The sequence below is a fragment of the Gymnoscopelus braueri genome (assembly GCF_963280865.1).
Source record: "Gymnoscopelus braueri genome assembly, chromosome: 18".
Classification (NCBI taxonomy): domain Eukaryota; kingdom Metazoa; phylum Chordata; class Actinopteri; order Myctophiformes; family Myctophidae; genus Gymnoscopelus; species Gymnoscopelus braueri.
The window spans coordinates 7,927,758-7,941,884 of NC_137618.1; the positions used below are offsets into that span (position 1 = coordinate 7,927,758).

The 14,127-nt window shown below is 41.2% G+C and overlaps 1 protein-coding gene across 1 annotated transcript in view; it reads left to right on the forward strand.

Annotated features, from left to right (window-relative positions):
- LOC308105759 (general transcription factor IIF subunit 2-like) overlaps positions 1 to 14,127 on the forward strand; it is a gene marked incomplete at both ends in the record, with an annotated part of 88,561 nt that overhangs the window by 37,185 nt on the left and 37,249 nt on the right. The window lies entirely within an intron of this gene.

The window sequence follows — 14,127 nt, forward strand, 5'->3', positions numbered from 1 at the left end:
GAGAGCAAGTGTTTAAACCGTTCCTCATTTTGCTGGGGACCCCCTGGAACACCTTCAAGGACCCCTGGCCTGGTGGTCTAAATTATATTCATGAATCTAAAGAAAGAACATGTACATTGCCCCAACATTATTCTTTATTCGGATCCCCATTAGCTTCCGTTGTCACTAGTCTTCCTGGGGTCCACACAAACAACACAACATAACATAACATAACAACACACAATATACAAACAAACAGCTGACACTCATCAGTCTAAACCTAAGTTACACTATTAAAATCCCAGTGATGATTACCAAACGATATAGGAACATAGGTTAAACATCATGTACAAAAACCTGTTGACATTATTCCAGTTGTGTGGTCTCTCTCATTAATAATTGTTTTAAGTGTTTTTAAGTGTTTTTCTTTTAATAAGTATTTGCTTCTCATTTGTTTAGTATTTACAGATAATGAGTTCCACTGGCTGGAGGCGCTATAAATAATTTAAGTGTGTTTAAACTGGTTTTGGAATATCCAAATAACCTAAGCTTACCCGTCTGCTTTGATAAACATGTTTTCCGATCTAAAGGTAGGGTAAGTGATTTTCTTTGGTTAAAATATAAGTGTTAAATAGCTCTATATTCGGATAGTACTCATTGCTATAGAGTGTGTGTTCAGTAAAAGGAGTCTCCTTGTCTCTCCAGCTCTTTATAAAACAGTAAATGCATTTCATTTCAGTTTCAGTTTCATTTCCAATTTTATCCAATCAGGACAGAGAACTCAATCAGGATATAGATTAAACAAGTGAAATTGGAAGTGATGACACTAAGAAATTAGCAGGCAAAATTGGAACTGGAACACTATAAAAGTGAAGCTTAAAAATGGGTACTTTCTCCTGATTGGCTGAGATTTTGACACCTACCGGAAAATGTATTTTCTGTTTATTAAAGAGCTGGAGAGACATGGAGACTCCTGTTACTGAACAAACACTCTATAGCAGTGATTACTATCAGAATATAGTGCTTTAACCTTTTAACAAAATACTTTTTGTTTTAACCAAAAAATATCACTTACCCTACCTTTAACTAATTGATCCCTGAAGAAATCTGGCTTCCCCTCAACTTTTAATTTGTTAATTTAGCCTCAAAAGTTAACCATGCCAAACTGTGGTGCATCCTTGCAACATTGGTTTTCAATGCGACTAAAACAATCCTAGGCAAAACTATTATGTGATACAGTTGATGCAAAAACAACGCTGTTGCTGTTGACAATGTCACCCTGTACATTTCTCCTAGCTCATAACACGGTCTAATAGTCTGTGTAGCTTCATTCAGTGAGGATCATTACCGTAGCATTTCCTCACTAACTTACTGTAATAAGATTTTCTCTCTGCATCGGTGTTCAGGGAATTCATTTGCAGGCTTATCCAAGTCTTATCCAATTTATTTTAAATGAGGGCTTTCATTATACAGCAGGAAGCCCATTTCGTGTTGAGAGCAGACACCCAAAACCTTGTTTTACACATCAGTGGTGGAAGAGGTACTCCGATTTCTTGTTGTTTTATGGTTAAAAAAAGATTTGTGGATTTAGCCTTACAATTAGGAAAATATTCAGAATGGGGTTAGTGTTAGGATTGGGGTTAGACTTTTCCCTACTTTATACTAAAAAAAATAGCCGATCACAGCGCGCGTTGTGAGCTTGTAGAGCGACTATTTCTGTTATTTTCAAAAGTCCTCACAAGTATACAATAGTAACAAAAACGTGTGTGTTCAAAGTAATCTCCCCCAGATGACTGAATGACAGACGACTGGCACTTAGGAGAGAAAGTCTCCTTCCGTTCCAGGTTCATATTCATTTAGGAAAGAAATCACATGGGGCAAGAGACACGCTGAAGACAGACACTGTGGTATCACAGGAATGTAAGTGTGCTGCCAAATATTTTAGAATAGAGAGTGCCGTGTCTGGTTGTCATGGTGCAGAAACCAACTGGAAAGGTGCGTTCCGCAGAGCGCAGATCTCCACCAGTCGTTCCTTTTTGAAGGAAGCTCGTAAATGAACTGTTCTTACTTGTGTCGCAAAGTGTCTGTGTGTGTGTGAGGGGGTTGTGCACATCTTTGCTTTTGGTTGATTGAATACTTTATTGAAGATTTTTAAAAAAAGTACAGGCAGTACAACAGGTTAAAAACATGCCAAATGGATGACACAACAAGCCAAAGGCCTGTTTCCATTGTGGTCTATAAAAAAATCAACACTCAACCAAATGGACGAAATATACAGTTTAAATTCATGATAACACACAAGGTGGTGGGCGGGCGGATAAGAGTCATGGAGGACTTCACTCACAAGGATAGTGCTGTTTACAACCCTGCGAAAAGGCGACCCTGCAGGTGCGGTCCTTGTCAAATCGTGATAAAAATCTCGGGTTTAACTGAGGTGGATTCGGGATGGCGTTATGATTTTTTTCTACTGTACCACTCTTCCTAGGATATAATAATATCATATAAAAGGTAAGAAAAACATAGTCTGGAATTCTCCTTTAAGTAAAATCTTTTTTTACTTCGTCCACCACTAGTAAAATCCTCAGTGTCTCATTCATTCATTCATTCTTAACTGAGTGTACCTATACAATACAACATGTCACACTCAGCGTTATATTATGACTGAGGATTATACGCCATAGAGTAATTGTATATGAACTATGCAGCCATGTAGGGCTGTATGTGAAGCTGTTCACTAGAGTGCCACTTAGTCTCAACTCTCAACAGGGTGGAGAGGAGAGGAGAGGAGAGGAGAGGAGAGGAGAGGAGAGGAGCAGAGAAGCTTGGCTCTCGTTCAGCTCCCCTCATTCTCTCTCTCTCTCTGTCTCCTCTCTTTTGAAACCTCCCTCCTCCTGTTACACTCTCAAGGGCACCGTGTTCTTTTAAAAAATCGTTCTGACTCAAGTGCATGGCAGAGTCCTCGCCACAACTATAATGATGGCTGCAGTGTGCCATATAAATTAGTTATATAACTATAGTGCTTGATGTGGAATGACCTTTTATCTGTCTGTCCTTATTGCTTCCTCTTGTCCCTTGATTTCTGTCTGGATTTCATGACCTGGGCCTGGGCGATATGGCTTCAAATCAGTATCATGATTATTTCAATACATTTTGCCTAGATTACAATAAAAAAAATTATATGAAAAAATGCCACTACTACACTGTACTGTACAGGGAAGAGATCAAGCATGAGAACCACTGATATAGCAACAGGATTAGGATTTGGAAGACATTCTTAGAATCGGCCTCAGGTTTTAATTCAGGGTTAATGAGAAACCGGTTAGCACTTAACAATAACCTGCTATGGACACTATTATGTTATATTACTATGGATAGCCCCAAGGCATTATGGTCCACGGCTCACTGGTACTCAAACTCAGGCCCGGGGCCACTTCCAGCCTGCAAAGGAATTTGGATTGGCCCCGAATCAATCAATACAAAAATATCATATTTTTTTATATACAGTAAGATAATGAAAAGCTATATAATCTTATCTTTAATTACATACATTAAAGTACTTTAATTAGATTTAATTACATTACTATTAATAATAATCACTCAGTAGCACCGCAAGTCATCTGACAGACCCCAAATTACAATTGACATTTGCAACAATGAGCGTCAGCAGGCACCGAAAGGTTGATGCCAAAACCTGTCACAACCCCAAACGGACAGATGATAGATTTATTTTTTTACCATCTCATGCCAATCATTTAGCACTGTGTGTGATTTGTCAACATACGGTGTCACCATTATGTCATTTTCCTAATGTGACCCTCAGGTTAATTTGAGTATCTAAAATCACAAAAATACTCTCCTTTTCCCCATTCATTCTCATTTTACCTAGTCTAGATATAACCCACCCACCCCCAATCACACTGTAATTTCCCCTTGTCCTGATGTATATTTAGAAACACCCCTTTCAACCAGCCATTGTTTCACTGGCACTTCCCCACTTAGTATCTGTACACTGTGTGTGTTCATGTACTGAGTACTGATGCATACAGTATGTGGGTTCATGTACTTACTGAGGCAATCTTACCGTGGACTAACGCAATCAGAATTTATTGTCTCAACTTTATTGTCACGTCACAGCTTTAAAAACAATAATCTAAGATATGATATCTACACACATACAGTACATACACATCGCATGAACCAGCAGGTACAGTACGATATGTATATGAGGCTAGACATATGTATATGAGGCTAGACATATGTATATGAGGCTAGACATATGTATATGAGGCTAGACATATGTATATGAGGCTAGACATATATGTGTATGAGGCTAGACATATGTATATGAGGCTAGACACGCTAGGTAACACTTCGGTAAACCTCATAATGTACAAAAACTGTTACTTCTCAGGATTCAAATTCAAAAGTAGCAGATCGACAAGCTCAAAGCGGGCTTGTAGATCTGCTATTTTTGATGCTTTTGTGTGACACTGTACAGTACTATGGTCAAGTAGGGCATTAATTTACGGAAAAATATATATAAAAAGTTAAAATATGGAGATAATAGGTTTCCTGCCCGACAGCAATGATTTGACCATGTCATCTCCTCCCTACAGTAATTCATTGCCTTCATCTTTCTTCTTGTTGTCGCTGAGTCAGAGCAGAAAAGCATCTCTGTCCCCCCCCTCTCTCTCTCTCATCCATCACTCCTCTCATGCCGTGGGTTCGGAGGCAGACAGCGCCGGTAGGCTTCAATCAGTCTTCCGTCAGAAATAAGATGGAGCTGATCTGAGGTTTAAAATAAAATAAAAACACCTGGTTTGATACCAAAACGCATAGTTACTGGTATCTGATAACTGGCAGTTATCAGTTGTGAAGGACAGGTGTGCTGCTGGCATGTTGTTGAGTTCATTCACACGTGTGTGTGTGTGGGTGGTTGGGTGGTTCTGTGTGTGTGTGTGTGTGTGTGTGTGTGTGGGGGTGGTTGGGTGGCTCTGTGTGTGTGTGTGTGTGTGTGTGGGGGGGGGGGGGGGGGTGGTTGGGTGTCTGTGTGTGTCTGTGTGTGTGCTTGTGACTTGCGAGGAGTGGGCTGGCCCTTTATCCCTTTCTATGTGATGTCGTGTGTGTGTGTGTGTGTGTGTGTGTGTGTGTGTGTGTGTGTGTGTGTGTGTGTGTGTGTGTGTGTGTGTGTGTGTGTGTGTGTGTGTGTGTGTGTGTGTGTGTGTGTGTGTGTGTGTGTGTGTGTGTGTGTGTGTGTGTGTGTGTGTGTGTGTGTGTGTGTGTCTGACTTGCGAGGGGTGGACTGATCTTTTATTCCACTGATGTGATGATGTAATGTCACCTGTGTGTGTGGGGAGAGGGGGGTTATGAGGGAGGGGCCTGGAGGTTTGACTGTGTCTACCCAACAGATGGATTTCTGGGATGTGAGAGAGAGACATGTTTTTTTTTTTTTATTTCTTTCAGCGAGAGGGAGAGAGAGAGATCAATCCAATGCATGCCCCATGGCCTACAGTAATAATAAGTATTTATTATTATTATTTTAGCATGAATCATTATCAGTTACATTTTAATGATAACTGCAAAGTGTTTAATATGTAAAGAGCAAATTGGACTTTGAGAGCAGCAGACCTAGGGATCTCTAGATGTATTAGTGTTGGTAATCTAAGACTCTGTTATTATGGTGACTGCTATGAGTATTAGATGAGAATTACTGGTGTCCTGTTGCACTTAGAAAGAACAAAAAAACAAAAGAAGTAGAGAACATGCTGTCTATTTTGGGCTTTGTTGTCATGAATGATGCCTGTATGATGACACACATCCGGAAATGAGAAATCAAAGAGTGCTGAAAACGAGGTCCACCTTGAGGGAACAAAACAGGGTTTTACTAATGGCTGGCCCACTTTCACAATGATAAGTGTCTCACTCCAACAGGGAGGGGGGAGAGAATAGAGGATGGAAGGACAAGAGAGAGAGATGGGGAGACTGCAGTGATTGTCAGCTGGATTCGCAACTATGGCCATTTTGCAATGTCAGTGCATTAAAGAGACAAACTATGAAACAAGATGTTGCTTTTATCAAAGTTGGTGTCTGTCTGCAACCCCTGATGAAACATCTTGAAACATTTCCCTAAGAACTTCTGGCTGTGAGATTTTGTAACAGAAACGCCTTTTTTACCCCCTTATCTTGTTTTAATTTTTCTCCAAATGTAGTCGTTATGCCAATTTCCTGTTCTCCCTTGTAGTTCCTGTCAGAATGTGTGTGAGAAGGAGGACAGTGGAACAGTGAGAAGGCAAGGAGTAGAGGAGGTGAAGGAGTTTAAAGAAATAGTTCACCCCAAAAAATACTTATTTTATATCTCACACCCCTTGAATTCATGGAATGTTTTTGACGCATTCCTGAGCCAATAATTTGATGACCGGGTGTATTTCCGGTAGGAGACTCAAAAGAGACTCCTTTGAGTCTCCTACCGGATACATTAGCATCTTTCCCGTTGGTCGAAACCGTTTTAGCTCGTTCATGCGTCTGGCCCCAGCAGTAATGAGCTGCAGTACCTATGCATAGTACAGCATGTCCAATGCGCTTCACTGCTCCCTCTGGGTTCTGGGGGCTTGGGTGTAACGGATGGAGGAAAGCGTCAGGAGTGATTTGTGACAGAAGGGTACCAGAGAGAGTGACTGGGTAGATGACGTATAGCCATGCTGTACGGCTAGGAAACGGTGGCACTGACGAAAAGTAGAGAATGGCCATACCTATTCTTAGAAGTTTTTTATTTTTGTGTAATATTTTGACATCATAATAACCAGCTTAGTTTCCACAACAGTGCCGAAACATTTCTGTTCCTGCCAAGGCTTTCTCCTTCCTAAAAGCAGAGTGAGCGAACATCTTCCCTCTTGTATGTTCTTTGTTCTTCACATCAATAGACAGTTTAGAAGGCACAGAGGCAGACAGGGGGCCGGGGTTTGACGCTAAGCCAGCTAGCAAGTATGTCTGGAGTTGGAGATCTTATTCTGTGATTTTTGTTTGTTTTGTTTGTTTTGTTTTTGCTTTTGCATTTATCCAGACACGTGGATTAAAGTGCTCATTCGACGCAAACGATTTCAGTCTTTATCTTGGCTTCTCAGGTCGCAACCCCCCAAAATAATCCTATTTGAAATGGGGACCCCCCACCCTGACAAGCACTTGTATTGTAGGCTTTACATTTAGTCTGACTCAGTTCCACAGATACATATTGTGAAAATAGCCGATCTACGAGCTTGTAGATCGGCTATTTTCACAATGTTTGCCTCTTTCTTACGTAATATTTGAGAATTTGGCCAATATGGTATTAAAAAGGTCTTAAAAGTCATTGAATTGTAACTTTAGAAATGTGCAGATACCCTGTATACATTTATGCTGTATGTTGGTTTGTTTACTGTTGAGTAAGAAATCAGTGTTGCACATTAAGCTAATCATTCTGGGGACCCTCCAAAATCATTTGAGGACACCCCTGGGGGTCCCGACCCACAGGTTGAGAACTACCGCTCTAAAGGATGATATTATACAGTACTTGCGCCGGCCTGAAACCAAGCATAAATCAGGCATAGCCACTAACCTATGTGGATGGTAAAGTCAAGCCCTACAGTAATAATACATATAGAGGTAATTTTAAAATGAAAGAGTATTTTTTGAATTGGTCAGATTCTGAATGTTCAGAAGCATCCTCCATAAACCCTAATGATTACCGTTTATGGAAGATATTTATGGTCTCGGATACTTCATTAAAAGCAAAGGTTAAAGCGTCAATCTGCAATTTCCAATGGTTGGCTTTATGTAGAATAGCAGGAATATAGGTTTAGAACGATAATGCCAAAGCCTCATCATTTTACATATCGTGCTTATTGTTTAGGAAACAGAGTGCTAGTGTGGGAGGGCTCCTTTCACGCTGTTTCACAAATCACAGATTGGCCCTTTTCACCCAACAAAACGTCTCAGTCGTGAGATTTGTACGAATCTTTTCTTCTCTTATTTTCATTAATCCCACCAGACAGGATGGTGTGTACTGTGTAGAGACCGGAAATTGAACCAGGGCAGAGAGAGGGTGAAAGACGGCCTGAATCAAAACCCTTGCAGACTTTCAGTGTTATCAACATTAACCCATTCGATCCGGTAACCGGTCATTTTAGATTTCTTTGGCTATTCAAAAATAGCAGATATACAAGCTCATAGCTTGTAGATCTGCTATTTTTGAAAAATATTGAAAATTTGTGCAAACCAGGGACTCCCAGAAGAAAAGATTTTAGTTACAAATGTTCACTTTAAAAAATATATATATTCAAAGATTTTCACACATTTTCACGATTCTTTCAAAAAAAAATAGCAGATATACAAGCTCATAGCATGGCACCGATTGCCGCGCTATGAGCTTGTATATCTGCTATTTTTGAATAGCCAAATAAATCTTAAAATGACACGGATGCGTTCCCGGATTGAACGGGTTAACAGGTAGACTTGCTTACTGTACATACACCCAGACATCCAAAATAATGATGTTCTCACTCAGAGACATGTTCCTGTCAGTGACCTTTATTTGAAAAACATTGAAAAGTAACGTCCATGGCGTGGTTTCTTAGATTCACACATAATAGGCTCACAGCACTAACAGAAGCACACATACTGTATATTTAACATGCATCATGCTAGATTCAAAGCCCTTTACAGTAGTCATTGTAACCGACCCCATCTCATACAACACGGTGAAATAGCACGGATTGACATTCCGTATACATAGACGACTAGAAAACCAGAAAAGACGTGCATTGGAGCTGCGAATCCCCTCCATTGACTTTGTTAAAGGGGTGGTGCCATGGTTTTGCACTTTTTCTGTTTTTCATGTATCTATGAGGTTGATAGAGCTTCATTAAGCCCCCTGGTGGTGTTTTTATGGTGTTTTATGTCTTCTCTGACTATTTTGAGTTTCTACCTGGAGGCTGAAACCTTGAGGGTCAAACGTGCCAATAGAGAAACAGCGCTTTAGTGACATAGTAAAAACATACCCTCCCCTCATTATCATAACACAACAGGTGTGGGCATGAGGAGGAGGAGGGACTAGGACAGGTGGGTGGTGCTAAGGTGGTGGAGGAGGTGCTAAGGTGAGAACCAGGTATACTTAATGAACTGGAGGCGTGTCCACATAAAAACATAATTTTAACAATTTCTGTACACTTTTTTGAAAAAAATCTTCCTCCTAGTATAACCATAATACCTGATGATTATGTTTTAGGGGGGGGGGGAATCACTGAAAATCACGGCACCCCGTCTTTAAGTTTTGGACCATGTCGGAGGCCGCGCAGTCTCAAGCGAACTGGAGCCACGAGAGGGACCACCGAGGGAGTTTCCGTCTCGAACGTTGCGACGTTTGCTTGAGACTACTCAGCGCCGTCCGCGTTATGTACCGATAGGCACAGAATGGTAAATCATGTTGTGGTGACTGCTCTGCTTCCGGGCTGCAATCCATGTTATTTCACCGTGGGATTCGCGGCTCCTATGCACGGATTTTCAGGGTTTTCTAGTCGTCTATTTACGGAATTGTCAATCCGTGCTATTTCTCCGTGTTCTGCGAGATCAGGCTGATTGTAACACACATACAGTAGGGGGGCTGCCAGGCATGTGAGAGAGAGAAGAGAACGCTTTCTTACTCCTGTTTGATTTGGCAGCTGGCTTACTATTCCGTCCTGTGCAACCGTTGCTATGCTTCCATCCAGTTGTCAAGCAAATGTTATGCCAGATTTTTTCAAATGAAATGCACTTTCAGTGGGTTTCCGCTTTTTCACGGGAAATACATTCACCAACCACTTAATTGGGTATGTCAGTCCAACTGCACGTTAACGCAAATTTCTATACGGCCAATTACATGGCCAATTAACAGCCAATTACATTTCTAAACAGCCAATTACGTGCATTCAGGCATGCACGTATGGCCATGTCAAATCTGCTGCGGTTCAAACCGAGCGTCAGAATGGTGGAAGAAAGGTGATTTAAGTGACTTTGAGCGTGGCATTGGTTGTTGGTGCCTGGTCGGTCTTCTTAATATTACAGAAACTGCTCATCTACTGCCATTTTCACGCACAGCTATCTCTAGGGCTTACAGAGAATGGCCAGAAATCATCCAGTGAGCAGCAACTAGTTCTTTGGGCAAAAAAAAAAAAAAAAGCCTTGTTGATGATGCCAGAGGTCTGATGAGACTGGCTCGGCTCAAGCTGACAGAAGGGCAACAGCAACTCGTTACAACCGAGGTATGCAGAAACGCATCTCTAGGAAGCACAACATGTTGAACATTGAGGCACATGGGCTACAGCACTGAACACCAAACTTTTGAGCTCGAGACCCATAAGAGACTTTTAATGTCTCCCCAGGACCCAAGTTAGTGAAAATAGCAGATCTACAAGTTCACAACGCGATGCGACGCGTGTTTTAAAATGTAGGTTATTTCTTAAAGTGAATCTATGACATTCTTTTGAAAAGTGTCTGAATTTGTTTTAAATGCATGAAAAATGTTGAATTTTTTTACAATCTTTTGAAATAATAATAATTAAAAGCAAAATGTTGGTTGACCCGAAAATGGGTACCAACCCACTGTTTGGGAACCACTGGGCTACAGCATCACAACACCACACTGAGTGCCACTCCTGTCGGCTAAGAACAGGAAACGGAGGCTACAATTAGCACAGCCTCGCTGAAATTGAACAATAGAGGCTTTGGAAAAAAACACTGCCTGGTGCTGACGAGACTCGGATTTCTGCTGCAACATTGGGATGGTAGGGTCAGAATTTGGGAGTCTACATCATGAGAGAATGGATCCGTCCTGCCTTGTATCAATGGTTCAGGCCAATTTCAAAGTCCCTTAAATGGCCTTTCTTCCCATTTCTAATGCTCGGTTTGAACCATGTGTGTTGCTGCCATGTACTGTAATTAGATGATTAGAAATGTGCATTAACGTGCAGGTGGACAGGCGTACCATATAAAGTGGTTGCGCTTACTGGTTGGCATACTGGTTGGTTTTGATCAATATTGGCAATTTCCTTTGAGCTTTTCTATAAAGTGCTACTGGAATGAAGTGTTTTTTGTTTTTGTTTGGCCAACCCGAAAGTTACCTCCACAATTCACACGTGTTGTTCAACAAGATAATCTCCACATATCAACACACACGCAATTAAGAAAAACACCACAGCTTCAAAATTGACGCTTGACATATCAGGTGTAATCCTACAGTATGTCATAGAATAAAATATGAAACCCTCTTAGGCTTATCTCAACCACAGGCAAAGCCTTTGGGAAAACAACCCAGTGGAAATCAGGTGACGAGACCCATTGTGAGCTCACCTCTGGATATTAGGAATACAAACAATCTATTGGGGGGACGATATGGACAAAATCAAATATCAGGATATTTTTCCACAAATACCTCAATATTGATATTGTGACGATAATATAATTTGAAATTACAAAATAAGGCTGAAAAGAAAACACTTGATATGCCATATCAAGATATTATGATATACAAAAGCTCAGACGATATCTAGTCTTATATCACAATATCAATATAATATCGATATATTGCCCAGCCCTAGGGTAAATTATGAGACTTGGATGAAGGCAGAGCTTATTACATGTGGCATGGCTTTCCCTTCAGGCTCCATAGAGCAGTGGTTCTTGTATATTTGCCCCCCCCCCCCACCTTCAGATGGGGATCTGAAAGGATTTTGTGCCAGGGACCCCATAAGTGATCTACAAGCTCACAACGACAAAGTATAAAATAGGGTGTGTAAACTGTCGCTCGTTTTGCTGGGATCTCCTCAAGGACCCCTGGGGGTCCTCAGACCCCACGTTAAGAACAATGCCGTTGAGCAGAGGTCTTCAATGTTTGGCTGTTGAAGACCCCTAGCCATAGAGAGAGATGCACTGGGTCCTGGAAATCAGGTACAGCAGGTAGATACTACACCAAATACTCACAGTGTACATAGAGTACAACAATATGACACACAAACACTCACAGTAATAAAAGCTCACTGGCACAACGGTGCACATCAAGGCTGTTCGTGGAGGCTTTCACGGGTCGGGTTTGACAAAGCGATAGAAGCAGTTATGCTGCAGGACAAATGCACTTGTACAGCTGTGTGTGTGTGTGTGTGTGTGTGTGTGTGTGCGTGTGCGTGTGTGTGGCTGCGTGCGAGATTGCAATGCTATGTATGTAAATGCAGTTCATAAAATGTATAAACCATAGCCATCATCATCTGCACTTGGAATCTGCTGACCCTTTCATAGGCATCCGTTGTTTGTGTGTGTGCATGTGTTTGCATGTGCACGTACAACTACGTGTGTGTGTGTGTGTGTGTGTGTGTGTGTGTGTGTGTGTGTCTGTGTAGTAGTAATATTTAATCATTTAAAAATATCTTTGTTATGTTCAGTGAGGAATTCACTGCACTAGACATTTCTTCCTGTATGACGTAGTATTCTTTGCTGTCTGGCAGAAACCAGCTAACTCAATTTTTGAGCTTTTTTTTTTTTTCATAAATCGGTACTATGTCTGTGTGTTGGCTAAACAAATATTGAACCAATGAAAAGTATAAAAAAGCGCTTCTGATCAAACCAGCTAAGTCCATTGGATTCTCAAACTTTATGCTGAACCAGCTAACTCCACCAAAGAGGGGTGGAGTTAGCTGGTTTTGCTGACTCCACACCCTTTTTGACCTCCAACCTCATTGTGAGCTTGGAGGTCCATTCAGCTGTTCTTATCAATGATGAACAAAACCTCCTACCTCCACTTTTTGATTCGTTTTTTCATTTCCTGAAAAATGAACACTGTTTGGTTTCCGCCTGACAGCAGAGATATTGTACTTTGGGGCATTGGCTTCATAAGACACATGATAGATCCTGTACTGTGTGTGTGTGTGTGTGCTGAGTGACTGAATTCTACAGAAACTAGACGACACAGAGCTTCAGACACTGATGTCAGAATGTCAGTGTGTTGAGGATCGTCGTAGAGGAGACCCAAGCGACAGAACTGATTGGTGCGTCACCACACACCGGCCCCTTTCCACCTGGGTTGAACAGGTTTCCTTCTTTTTTTTTCTGCCTAATTTTGAACCAGTTCAGAGTGTTGAAAATGAATTGGTTCAGAACCCTAAAAGTTGGTTCAGAACTGGAACCAAAAATGACTTGGTTTTTCTTGCCCTGAACTGGGAACCAAACTGGGCGTGTCACTATTCTACAGGTTGGACATAAACAATGGCCGAAGCAAGCGAAGAATCATTATTTAAAAAGAAAACCGCCATTGACAATTGAAACTAACACTTTGACCGGTCATATTCGACACATTGCTGGCCAGGCCTGGAATCGAACCTGGGACAACCGAGGGACTCCTGCTCCGCAGGGGGCTCTCTAACCATTCAGCTATGCCAACTAGAACGGAACCAGTTCTAGAACCAAAGTTCTTTTGGTGGAAAAGGGGCCACTGCGCAATAACGAACGATTCCCTCTGCAAGACAACAAGCGAGCACAGCTCAGCGCACGTTATAGGACCTTTTAAAGGGAGCACTTCAATCTTCATATAGTTGGCCCTCTCTAATGCTCATTATAAACTGGCGCTATTTCCGTCTGCTCACTCTGCGTCTCATTGGTGGACTATGAACGGTTCAGAAACCTGCCTACCAATGACGATCGTCGATTAGTATTACAAATTGCTAGAAACTACAGCCTTTCTCTACCTGGAAAGCATACAGAAGCATTAGCATGCTGAAATAGACACCATTGTATTTGTAATAAGTAGGGGTGTGCCGATATATCGTCCCGCGATATATCGCGATACGTTTTCGTGACGATATGTATCGTTTTGGGGAAAAAAAATATCGTTTTAAAAAAAAAAAATTGTAATAATCAGGCATGCAAACAGCCCCGAGGTGAAAAAATGACAAAATGTTGTTTTTTTTCGGGTCAGGTGTCACACTATTGCCCTATTTGGATTCAAAACGGCTATTGTAGCTGAAAAGCTACAAGTTCGCATATCTGAATAATGCAAAAACTGAATTATTTTTTTGCATTTGCTTTTTTTCTCCCCCATATCTTTTTCATAATAAAAAAAGTGCGTATCGTATCGAAATCGTATCGAAGTTG